At 42.8% G+C, this 5,490-nt stretch overlaps 1 long non-coding RNA gene across 1 annotated transcript; it reads right to left on the reverse strand.

Moving 5' to 3' along the window:
* On the reverse strand, positions 1-827 carry LOC309347119. The gene is made up of 2 exons (XR_014158868.1): positions 755-827; positions 1-510 (listed from the first exon to the last, which is right to left on the reverse strand). It is a non-coding gene; the product is annotated as an uncharacterized lncRNA (long non-coding RNA).
* Between the last annotated feature and the right edge of the window lie 4,663 nt (positions 828-5,490).

Raw genomic sequence — 5,490 nt, forward strand, 5'->3', positions numbered from 1 at the left:
CCTGAAAGCGTGGACCAGAGATAAAAGTTTGAAAACCACTGTGTTAAGGTTGCATTGAATCCCAATTCTGTCTTCTGCATAAGCTATCCCACCCAGTTTTGTATCATCTGCAAATATGATGTACATCCTCTCAATTCCTTCGTCCAAGTCATTTATAAAGACATTGAACAACAATTGTCCAGGACAGAACCCTGTGGCACCCCATATGTCACTCTTTCTCCCTGTGTGTCACTTTTTTCCAGCATGCTGAGGAACCATTAGTGAGTGCTTTTTGGGTTTAGTGAGTCTACCAGCTACAAATTCACTTAAGTTAACCTCACCCAGCCCACATTTTACCATCTTCCTCACAATAATATCATGGGGGACCTTTGTCAAAAGCCTTACTGAAATCAAGATAACACAACATTCACAGCATTCCCCTGATCTACCAAGCCTGTAACACTTAACAGTGGGGGGGGGGGGAATGAGATTCATCAGGGATGACTTGTTTTTGAGAAACTCATACTAGGTCTTAGTAATCACAGTACAGTGGTACCTCGGGTTAAGTACTTAATTCGTTCTGGAGGTCCATTCTTAACCTGAAACTGTTCTTAACCTGAAGCACCACTTTAGCTAATGGGGCCTCCTGTTGCTGCCGTGCCGCCAAAGCACGATTTCTGTTCTCATCCTGAAGCAAAGTTCTTAACCTGAAGCACTATTTCTGGGTTAGCGGAGTCTGTAACCTGAAGCGTATGTAACCTGAAGCGTATGTAACCTGAGGTACCACTGTACCCTTTTCTAAGTGTTCACAGACTGACCGTCTATTCTGGTATCAACGCCAAGCTGGTTCTCCAAGAATTCTCAAAGGTTATAGACAGAGGCTCAGATATTACTTCTGCAAGCTCCTTTAGTACCCTTGGGTGTAGCTCAACAGGCCCTGGAGGTTTGAATTCATTTAAAGTAGCTATGTGTTCCCTTACCACCTTTTCCTATATAGGGCTGTAGCTCCCTCCTTGCATTGTTTATTCTGTTATCACCAGATTGGGCATTGCTTTCCTTTTGAGTAAAGCCAGAGGCAAAGTAGGTGCTGAGCAGTTCTGCCTTCTGTCTGTCACTGAATACCATTTCTCCATCTTCCCTTCGCAGAGGACCTACTACTTCCCTGTTTTTCCTCTTGCTTCAAACATAGCTGAATAAGTCTTTATTATTATTATTTTCAACCTCTCTTGCAAACCTGAGCTCATCCTGAGGTTTGGCCCGCCTGACCTTCTCCCTGCAACTGTTGGCTACTCGTGAATATTCTTCCTTTGTGATTTCCCCTTCTTTCCATTTTTTATACATGCCCTTCTTAAATCTCAGCTCATCTGTAAGCTCCTTATGCAGCCACATTGGTTTCTCTAGACGCCTCTCACTTTTCTTTCTTGTTGGAATTGTCTGCATTTGTGCTTTCAATATTTCATTTTTAAGAAACTCCCTTCCACCTTGCACTCCCTTCGCTTTCAGTATTTCTGGCCATGGGATCTTGCCCAGTAGTTGTTTCAAGCTTTTTGAAATTGGCTTTCTTAAAGGCCAGAGTGCATGTCTGATTGCACTCAGCTTTATCTTATCTCTGTATCATGAAACCCAATAGGATTTGGTCACTTCCTTCCAAGGTTCTCAATACTTCCGCTTTGTCTATCAGTTCATTGTTGGTGAGGATCAGATCCAAGATAGGTGATGCCCTAGTTGCTTTTTCTACCTTCTGGGAAATGAAATTGTCAGCAAAGCAACTGAGGAATTTGTTGGACCTTACATTTTTGGCAGAGTTTGAGTTCCAGCAAATATCAGGGTAGCTGAAGTCTCCCATGACTAATATCTCTCTCCTTTTTGAATGTTTCGTAGGTATTCTGCTCTAGGAAGGCATCATTCCAAGTCTTCAGTCTGGCTTGGGGGTCTATAGCAGACACCTACAGCAAGGTCACTGTTGCTTCTCTCTCCTACAATTTTCCCCATATACCATCAATCTGCCTTCTATGCTCCAGGTCATGGTTCTCTTTACATACAATGCTATTCTTCCTCCCTTCCTCTTTGGTCTATTCCTTTTGAACAGGTTGTACCCCTCAATCTCAACATTCTAGTCATGAGTTTCATCCCACCATGTTTCAATAATGCCTATTAGGTCGTATTTGCCATCCTGTATGCTCAATTTTGTTTTGTTTCCCATATTCTGTGCATTAGTATAGAGACAACTGAAACTACAAGTCATCCCTCCAGCTGCTGCCTTCTTATAGTTGCCTGCCCTTTAGCAGGTTTCATGGATGCACCAGTTTCCTGTGCATCCATGAAGCTATTATCTCCAGTACCAGGTGTTCCTCTGTTGTTATTATTATTCATTGAATTTATATACAGTGGTACCTTGGTTCTCAAACGCCCTGATACTCAAACAACTTGGAATCCAAACACTTCAAACCTGGAAGTAAGTGTTCCGGTTTGCGTACTTTTTTCAGAAGCCGAACATGCTTTGAGTGTTATGCTTCCAGTTTGAGTGCCACACTTCCGTTTTGAGTGTTAAGCTTCCAAATTGAGTGTTACGCTTCCAAATTGAGTGCCACACTTGCCACACTTCCGTTTTGAGTGTTATGCTGAGGTCTGTCTGTTTTTGCTATTTATTTTGTGTTTTTGAGGCTCTTTTTGTTTTGTTTTTGTGACTGTGGAACCCAGTTCAGCTACTGATTGATTGATTGTGTGACTGCAGTACATTGTTTATTGCTTTCATTTTATGGATCAACGGTCTCGTTGGATAGTAAAATTCATGTTAAATTGCTGTTTTAGGGGTTTTTTTTTAAAAGTCTGGAACGGATTAATCCATTTTGCATTATTTTCTATGGGAAAGTGCACCTTGGTTTTGGAACGGACTTCCGGAACGGATTAAGTTTGAGAACCAAGGTACCACTGTACCACCCTACACCCAGAGGTCTCAGGGCGGTTCACAGAACAAAATCAAAATATGAAACCACAAAATATATAATCAAAATAAAAACAACAACCAAATAATGTCTGTAATAATTGTCTCCCTTCTGTTCAGGATTTTGTTTAAAGTTCTTCTGATCCGGTTTACAAGATTCTTAACAAACACATTTTTGCCAATAGTTGTGAGGTTCAACCCATCCCGTATAAGACAAATAGATAAACAATTTAAAAATAATTATAAATATAAAAACAGTTTAAAACAACAACAGCACATGCCTAAGATCAATCATTTCTGCACTCTTCAGGGTCCTTGTTAAGTGGTATATAAACTGTTTAAATAAATAAAAGTAGTTTGTGCATTAGTGTTGCACACTCATAGTTCTTCCACAGTAAACTACTCAACTTTCTACCCTTTGGCAGGTATTGTGCTTATTTATTTATTCATTATAAAAATTAGACTCTGCTTTGCCCTCTACAAAGCAGCTCCAAGTCGGTTACCAATAAAAAAGGAGAGGTCAAAAGAACAATAATCCAGCCGTTAAAACACATTTGCAAACTAGAAAGAGCAAAACCCAAAGCGCACCACTCACAATGAATATGTTTACAAAGTGAAATGTTTTCAGTTGCTATAAGAACGCAAATAAAGGGAAGCGGGTGGCGCTTTGGTCTAAACCAGAGCTTAGGGCTTGCCGATCAGAAGGTTGGCGGTTCGAATCCCCGCGACGGAGTGAGCTCCCGTTGCTCGGTCCCTGGTCCTGCCAACCTAGCAGTTCGAAAGCACGTCAAAGTGCAAATAGATAAATAGGTACCGCTCTGGCGGGAAGGTAAATGGTGTTTCTGTGCACTGCTCTGGTTCACCATGCTGGCCACTTGACACGGAAGCTGTACACTGGCTCCCTCAGCCAATAAAGCGAGATGAGCGCCGCAACCCCAGAGTTGTCCACGACTGGACCTAACGGTCAGGGGTCCCTTTACCTTTTTAAGAATGCTGATTTCCCCCATCCTTGGTCATTTTTATTCTTTTAAGGGGGAAAAGCCTGGTGGTATTCAACTAAGATTTACTCAGAAAAGACCCACTCAAATGAACGAACATGACTAGGTTAGGTCCATTAATTTCAAAGCGTCCGCTCTGAACAAAACACAACTGAATACCAACCCTAGTGCGGAAGCACCCAGAGGATGGGGGGGGGGGGAACCTGCAACATTATTTTCTTCTAGTAGGGCTCTTGTGCTACATGACAAGCTGAAATTCAACAGGCAAAGTTCCTGTGTGCTGGGAATGACTTAAATTTATGCTGTCAGATTATACATCTCTTCTGGATGCAAACAGAAGGTGGAGGCAGGCAAAAGCCCAAAAAGAGAAATAAGGGGTTTTAAACAGGGTACCCAGAAAAGAACATAAGAAAAGCCCTGCAGGATCAGGCCAATGGTCCATCTATTTCAGCATCTTGTTCTCACAGTTGCCAACCAGATGCCTGTGGAAGCAGAACCTGAGCACAAGAATTCCCTCCTCTCCTGTGGTTTCCCCCAAATGGTATTTAGAAGCATTACTGCTTCTGATTGTTGTGGTTAAGCATAGTCAACATGGCTAGTGGCCACTGATAGCCTTGTCCATGAATTTGTCCCATCTTTTTTTTTTGAAACCAAAAAAAGCTAAGTTGGTGGTCAGATCGGAAAGATGATGAGGGGCTTCTGCACCTTTAATTGTTGTGTTGAAGAGGGAACGCCCTTTTCTACGAAACTACTAAAGGTGCAAGAGCCCTCCCCGCTTTTTGCACCTTAGTTTTAAATATATATATATCACAAATAAAATCTAATTATCCAAGCAGAAGGTGCAAGCCAAGAGACTACATTGAGAAAGAAGGCTTGTGATTTTTTAAAAATAATAAATAAAAATAAATCCACTTGAGCTCTCCAAGCAGAAGACTGCTCCACTTCCTCTTCTGCCCGTCTTAAGCTGCACCTTTAAAAGTCACATCACGTTTGGCGGCCTGATTATCCATTAACCTGATGTGAGCTGTATTTCCTGCGGGTGGCGTTTCTCCCCTTATTACTCCAGCTCTTTCTTTCTTTTTCTTTTCGCTTTTGCAAAGAAGACAGAAGCAGAGCAGCAGGCAGGGAGCCAGCCAGGAGCGAAGCTAGGCTTTCTCCTCTTCTTCTTCTCTCTCTCCCCCCCCTTTCCTTTTCGCAAACCCTCCCCTCCGCTTCCCCCCTCCCCTTTTTCCTTATCAGCAATTCAGATCGCATGCAAATTCCCTCCCACCCCCCTTTTGCCTTTTCTCACACTGGAGAGCGAGCGAGCGAGAGAAGCAGGGGCAGGAAAACCAGGAGAAGCAAATCTCTCTTTCTCTCTGCCTCACCAGAGCTAGAAATCCATCCCTTTCTCCCCTCTTTCTTTTAGCTTTCTCCTCCCCTCACCAGCTTTCCTTTCAACCCCCTTTTGCAATAAAAGTAACCTTCCTTTCCTCCCTCTGCAAAATCACATTTTGGGGGTGCAACTGTGCAGTTTGTAAGGGCTTGATCCTTTCGCCCCCTCTCTCTCCAGCAAAACTGTTTCCCCCC

Source organism: Podarcis erhardii (assembly GCF_964252035.2).
Source record: "Podarcis erhardii genome assembly, chromosome: 7".
Lineage (NCBI taxonomy): Eukaryota > Metazoa > Chordata > Lepidosauria > Squamata > Lacertidae > Podarcis > Podarcis erhardii.